The sequence below is a fragment of the Podarcis tiliguerta genome, assembly GCF_965153285.1.
Source record: "Podarcis tiliguerta genome assembly, chromosome: 12".
NCBI lineage: Eukaryota > Metazoa > Chordata > Lepidosauria > Squamata > Lacertidae > Podarcis > Podarcis tiliguerta.
In genome coordinates, this window is record NC_139545.1 from 25,508,461 (window position 1) to 25,515,966 (window position 7,506).

The 7,506-nt window shown below is 46.0% G+C and overlaps 1 long non-coding RNA gene across 1 annotated transcript; it reads left to right on the plus strand.

The window, feature by feature from the left end:
* The first annotated feature begins 880 nt into the window (after nt 1–880).
* On the plus strand, nt 881–5,331 carry LOC310661237. Its single transcript, XR_014503851.1, has 2 exons — nt 881–1,007; nt 4,965–5,331. It is a non-coding gene; the product is annotated as an uncharacterized lncRNA (long non-coding RNA).
* Nucleotides 5,332–7,506: the final 2,175 nt, after the last annotated feature.

Sequence of the window (7,506 nt, forward strand, 5' to 3'; positions counted from 1 at the left end):
AAAGCAATAGTTAAGTGATTGCATCAGCTAAGTCTGAAAAAAATGGCTGGGATGAGCAGTGCTGAGTTCCTGCTTCCCCGTCATTTGGACATTTCTACATTCCCACCTCCTATATGCTTTTGGCTTCTCTATTACAACCCATGGCAGGAAGCACAGGCAAAGCTTTCAAGTATCACTTCAAGAAGGCAGAAACCTGCTGTTCCTATCTACCCCATATAGAGATCAACTGACTGGGTTTATTGCAGAATTAAAGTAGGGGCAGGTAAAGAAAAACAGGCTGTCCTGCCAAATTTCGCAGATCAAAAGATGGGCACATTCGGGACACAGCTGTTCACATGCAGCCCAGCTCTTTCCCGGCGGTTCAATCTCCTTTCTCTGTTCTAAGAACAAAAGATATTCACTCACATTCACACGAGATCAAATCAATATTATCACATTTTTTCCAAAACGTTTTTGGACTGATGTCAGCAGAAAGAGCAAAACTGCAACAAAAGTGTTGTTGTTGTTGTTGTTGTTTAAAGGGAATGGAGATAATTGAAATTACAAGATGTCAGTTTTACAACTTCCACGCTGTTTGGTTAACTTCTCCAAATGTTCATTTAATTTCAGCGACGCATAACTATATGATGCGTGGGTTTTGAAGGGAAGCTACGCAAAAACATAATTACAGACTGCCCTAGAACTAAACAGAGCTTGACAGTTTCCATATTGTGAGATGGGAAAGGTTTTGTGCAGGAGAGGGTTAATAGAGCCAAAAGTACTGCTCCAGACTCCCTTTAATGGCCCTGGCAAAATTGCCAATCACAGCTATGTGTTTCCATGGGAACTAATTATTAGATCATCCTCCATCTTCTGACTGGGGCAAAAGCAACCCATTGCCACCAGCCGCAAAGGATGGTGTAATGGACCTGTGTCTCTGAAGGAAACAAAGGGAATAGACTGCAGCTTTCAAGCAGAACTAAAAGGAGAGGGTGCTGAATTTGGGGTGCTGTAGGTCATGGATGTAGGTAAGGGACGCGGGTGGCGCTGTGGATTAAACCACAGAGCCTAGGACTTGACGATCAGAAGGTTGGCGGTTTGAATCCCCGCGACTGAGTGAGCTCCCGTTGCTCGGTCCCTGCTCCTGCCAACCTCGGTCCCTGCTCCTGCCAACCTAGCACATCAAAGTGCAAGTAGATAAATAGGTACCGCTCCAGCGGGAAGGTAAACGGCGTTTCCGTGTGCTGTACTGGTTCGCCAGAAGTGGCTTAGTCATGCTGGCCACATGACCAGGAAGCGGTACGCCGGCTCCCGCAGCCAATAAAGCGAGATGAGCGCCGCAACCCCAGAGTCAGTCACGACTGGACCTAATGGCCAGGGGTCCCTTTACCTAGGTCATGGATTGCCACCATGCTTTTCCCAGGTACACATGTGCTCAGCAAAGGCATACCTAGGGGTCAGTGAAACCAGCCCAGAAATCTCTCCATGAAGGTCACAAGCTTAGACAAGAACTCGGAGCTGAATAGTAGGAGAAATGACAAGGAAGCATGGAGGTAAACCGCTGGAGATTATGGAGCTCATGACGTAAATGTGTGTGGCAACACTTCGCCACTGTCACAGCTGGATCAAATGCTAGAGAACTGGGGGGGGGGGGTCTGGGGAGGTGGCACTGATACAATTCCTTGCCAAGAGCAGAAGGGACTCTAAGCATACCTATGATGCTGAAAGAGGCCTTCCTCTCCCAATTCCCATTGAAATTAGGCTTGGTTTGAAAGACGTCTTCTATTGCAGCCAATAGAAGGCTTTCCCCAAGCCTAATTGAGAGGGTGAGGTGTACACACTGTTGCAGTGTAGGCACTTTGCATGCACCTCCCCATGGTCTCTCTGGTTTGCAGATGAGGTCCAAAGGGTTGGTGATCCCCTGCTGTGGCATAGAGTGGGTTGCCAGTGTCTGGGGCAAGTATCCTCTGCAACACCCGATAGGCTGGAACGAAGAGGCAGTAGCTCAGCAACCTACCTGAGTGGCAGCTGTGGTGCCCTGTGAGGGTCGAGCACAGCGGAGAGAGGGTTGGGGGATTGGTTGGGAGCAGATATCTTTCTAAAACCCATGCAGAGGGCACCAAAGCAACTGGCCATCATCCAGATTCACTCCTTAGTCCTCCCACAGAACATTAGGAGATTCTCTATATGAGGGGGAGGCCATACTATCTATCATCTATCTATCTATCTATCTATCTATCTATCTATCTATCTATCTATCTATAGTCTAACAGTATTGTGAGGGGGCTGGCTGTGTCTTTCTGGAGATCTGATGTGAGACCAGAGGACTTTGGCTACCTCTTGGGAGCCTCTTATGCTTCTCCTCCATCTATGCTCACCTTGTACCATCTATGAACGCGCACTAATGTTGAAAAATGCCAATGAACCTGAAATATACTCGGAGTCCTGTAGTGATTTCATGCTCTTTAATGCAGCTTGTAAAACAGTGATTAAATTGCCCTCCAAACCTCAGGCTTTATATACACTATTTACACAATAAGTCCCATCTGATTGGCTGATTCTGCTTCCCTCCTGGAGCCTGATTGGTCTTTTCCTGCAAGCCAATCAGTTGCTGCATTCTAGGATCCTACTTGCCTATTGTTCTAGGATCCAAGCTTAGTACATAACAGAACCTCTAGTTACCTTCTTCAAAAGAAGCCAGCTTAGACAGAAGCCAGCTTCTGTGCCCCAGAACCTCTTGCTGTACAGAGAAGAGAAGGCCTAACAATATGATCTTCTGCCTGAGTGAAAGCGGTATCACTTTTTCCTTTGAACGAAATACCACCATCTCTACCAAAAAAAAAAAAAAAGTCCTGTTAAGAATGAAATGTGCTGATGGTTCTCTCCACCCACCCATTTTCTGGGTCTCCCTCTCCCCGCCCCCCAGGGGAACTAGGATGCAAAAATAGAGAAGCAAAAAAGACAGCTAAACAACACAATTACAGAAACGTCAACTGAAAAGTATGTTGTTGTTGTTTTTCCCTGTGGTGCTTACTACCAGATAAGTATGCATAGAATTTTAGTTCCATGCTGATTTTTGCTTCCATGTGAAAATAGGCTGATGTGGGTAATTTCAAAGAAAATCACTTATTTAGTGTGGTACAAGGCAAGATAAAAAGATTACAGTTGATGAGGGTACCAGGTTCATTTCAGCTGTCACTTTCAGAATCTGACAAGATTAGTCATTTCATTAATTTTTTCCTTACAACAAAAGCATGCCATAATTACGTGTATACCTGCTTGCTTACAAAAAAAATCCCCCCTCTCTCCTGGAAGAGTAACAATTAACGTCATTAGCCTCCCGGTTTGTCAGTTGATTAGACTGACAGGAGTTTGTCTGTTTTTTCATCCACAGATACAGATTTTTAAAAATTGGTTTGACACATGGTATTTCTTAATTAGACATCAGTGTAATTTGGGGGGAGGAGAGAAAAAGTGTCAATCTTCCCCTAGTTCAGGATTCTAAAGAAAGCCATTTGCTACGAATAAAATGGCTTCCACATGATGGCGGCAGAAGGCAGGCCACTATCTTTTTATTTGCAAAAATATTTATCTACCGCTATGTCATAGAAAATATATATCACAGCAGTTTACAACAATATAAAGACTTAAAACCAGACACTAGAATCATAAAAAGTTAAAAGCATTAATAATAATAAAGTAAAAACAAGCATTCAAAGTCTGAGAGAGGAGGCCATCTATGTCCCTCCCCATTTCTCGGCTAGCAGGCTAGATTTCCTTTCAGACTTGGTGGGAGGTTCGAGCTCTCTCCACCTATGTGTCAGAGACTGTGCTGAGGGGGCTGCACTGAAGAAGAATGGTGGGCGCCACCCCCTCCCCCTGATTCTGATCCTGCATCTTCCCAGGAGCAGGAGAACAGCATAGATTTGGAAGAGTGGTTTGCAGAGGGGCATAGTTCAGAAGGCAGAAGCTGGGATATACTGGATGGGGAACAGCTAGGAGAAGAAACACAGGAAAAGAGAAGGTTAACAGATTCACAGTCTCTGGACAGCATTCAAGCCCCATCTCCAAAATCACAGAGAGCTTAGAAAGTGTCAGAGCAGAAAGTGCAGAGGTTATAAACTCAGATTACAAGGAGTGGCGTAGATTAATAGGGACAGAGGGGGGGGGGAGTTGTTGGGATACTGCCAGGGAGACAAAGGCCATCACTGCCTCCACGTCGCCTCCAGACGTCCATCGATCTCCCGTAGATACAGTATCAGTCAATTAGCGACACGAGCTTCAGAAATAGCTTTCCACATTCCAGAGCTCGTGCACGCTTTATCAGCAGAGTTCGTACAGTGAAAGATGCACTCAGGAGAGGATTATTTACAACTTTATTCAGCGTTGGTCAGAACAAAGTTAAAAACATGACTGCCTGCTTCGGTGTCTCAGGCACAGAGAGAGAAATGAAAACAATAGACAAACAGAAACATCCTGTACGTACAGGAAATACGTAGGCTGTGACTCACAACAGCCTGTCCCCTTTTTAAGGTGGAACGGAAATATCCTAACAGGAGTATTCCTTAATTGGGAGCACCACCATTTCTAGGAGATGTGTTCTTTGCTTTCTCACGGTGATTATTAAATATTCTAGCTGGTAAAACGTTCCTTTCATTTGATCTATCTACTGTCATGCGGGGGAGGAAGCCAATTCCCCGAAGCCTGACAGACTCTGTGGAATGGAAGCAGAGTAAACTGCAGATAAAGGGTAGGGCCAGGGCTTTTTTCCAATCGGAACTTTCCGGAATTCGGTTCCAGCACCTCTCAGGTGGGCGCCATTGCCATTCTAAGAGAAAGATAGGGTAGAACAATCCAGTTTGAGACATTTAGAGGCACTTGAGAAAGATGGTAAACATCCATCTTCTCCGGTGCTGCATTTTCACAGCATTTTGGAAGCGGAGGGCTGGACCAGATTCTGAAAGGTCATTCCTTCCTTATCATAGGGAAGCTGCTGTGGCTTCTATCCCCCAGGGAGGACATCATGAGTGCTGACTGCAAGTGAGCAAAATATTCTTGAGAGGCTCCTGAGGCAGTGAAAGGGGTGTCAGAAGACTCATGAGAAGATCATCCTGCTGGTGCGTCAAAGGGCATGTGTGGAAAAAGCTCAGTGAACTCCATGATCCAAGGCAGCTGCTGTCGTCCACTGGTAGCTCCGCCACCAGCAAAGTAGCCGCCATGACTCATTTTACATACATAATAGCTGCAGGTGTTGATATTTGCAGCTTGTCACGGCGTCTGCAGAGGATAAGTAACTGTTCTTGCAAGAGCCGCAGGTAGACACCAGCGACATATACAGAAATGATTGCAAAAAGCTTCCTTGGTTCTTTTCCCTTTTGAAAATTCTCTTGTTACTGAGAGCTTTCAACATACAGTGGTACCTCATGTTATATACACTTCAGGTTACATACGCTTCAGGTTACAGACTCCACTAACCCAGAAATAGTGCTTCAGGTTAAGAACCTTGCTTCAGGATGAGAACAGAAATTGTGCTCCGGCGGCGCGGCAGCAGCAGGAGGCCCCATTAGCTAAAGTGGTGCTTCAGGTTAAGAACAGTTTCAGGTTAAGTACGGACCTCCAGAACGAATTAAGCACTTAACCCGAGGTACCACTGTAGTAGAAGTTGAACCAGAGCTGTCTTTCCCATAGGGCTTAGTGGTGCGTCGCGCCAGGGCACCAGCCTCTCAGGGGCGCTGTGCGGCTTTGCCAGCGGCCTCCCCTTTCCCTGCATGCCTGCCAGCTGCGACCCACCAACCATAAAGCTGGCAGGCATGAAGCTTCCCTCCCAAGCCTCTGCGGGGATCGCTCTACTCCTGAGGAGGCTTGGGAGAGGCACAACTTCACCCCCAAGCCTCTGCGGGGATCCCTCTCCCGCAGCGGCATGGGGGAGAGTTGCGCCCCCCCCCCGGATGGCTGGCAATGTGCAGCTACGGCCACCCCAACACCATCCCTGGTAATTTGGGGGCGCTGGGTGGATATTTGCACCCCGGTGCCGCATCTGCTAAAGACGGCCCTGAGTCAAACTAAAGAAGATAAATAAGAAACAAACCAAGAGAAAAATAAAAAAGGGAACAAGCAAGAAGAAGAAACTATTTGCATATATATTACCAAGCTCTCTATCGCAATTATATATTAATCCTCATTCTACACACAGAAGAGCAAAGCCTCCCAGCTCTCACCTTGGAGCTTCCCCTTCTTCCCTCAGTCTCATACCCTCTCTTTGGCCTGTCTCTCACACAGGACCCTTCATCATCATCTCCCTCGGTTCTTTTCACCTTCATTTGCCCTGTAAACACTACTGCCACTGCTTGGTGGTGGTGGTTTCAGCAGCCTAGAGGTGTGTACACACTGTGTTTTAATCATGGAATCGTAGAATTATAGAGTTGGAAGGGATCCAAAGGGTCATTGAGTCCAATCCTCTGCAAAACAGGAATCATGCATATGTTGTATAGTTTACCAGGAGCTCCTTATTGACGTGGGCACCTTTTTTGGGTGTGTGTAGGTGCTGTACACACAATGCAATCCCTACACCGCCCCTGCCTCCCACCATTTGTCAATCCAAAATGCATTCTTCTGGAATAGTTATAGAGTAATCCGTTTGTGTCTGAGAATGCGATTCTCAAGCCCTCGCTGCATACCTGTGTACACAGAAAGCGCATTCTCAGATAAGCTCCTATTGAGGCAAACCTCAAGGCTGGGGCATTCCGCCTCGCCATGTTTAACTTGTCCACGGATGAAACTGGGAAACTTAGCTTTCGGCAGCTCTGTGGGAGCACAGAAAGCGAGCTTCGTGCAGGAATAGCCAACCTAGTGACCTCAATCTGTGGACTACAACTCTTATCAGTTCCTATTAGCATGTCCAATTGCCAAAGATGGTGGTTGTCATCGTCCCAAAGATCTGGAAAGAACCACACTAAATATGCACAGCAAAGCAGTCATGTGAGTAATCATCAAAACCTGCGCTGATCCACTCAATTCCAAAATTGCCTGGAACTCACGCAGGTGTGGGTTTTTTAATGACAGGCAATCCCGTCCCCTCAGCCTTCAAACATCAGGCAAATACTTACTTAACATCAGCAGAATTTGTCATTTCTTACAGATTTGATAGTTGCAAAGATAGAATATCAGCCTTGACAGTCGATGGGTTTTAGTTTTTAAGGCGATTAGCTCTTCTTGTGTGTAAAATTGACCTTGGAACTAATATAATGCCGTTTCCCCCCTTGTACTGTACATAGTGCCAACATGCTTGAGAAATGGGCAGTCTAGCATTCACTTTCTGTTTTTAACTGTAGGTTTACATCTGATAACCACGAAGATATACCTGTGAGTAGTTTTGGGTACTAATAACATTCCTGAAATGGGTAAGGTTTTTTGTTTTTTCTGAGGTGGCTATGAGTGCTCTGAAAGGGAAAAACAAACAAAAGACACTTCTCGTCTCCAAATTCCGTCACAGAAATACACCGATTTATTCCGAAGGACTGTTGGTGC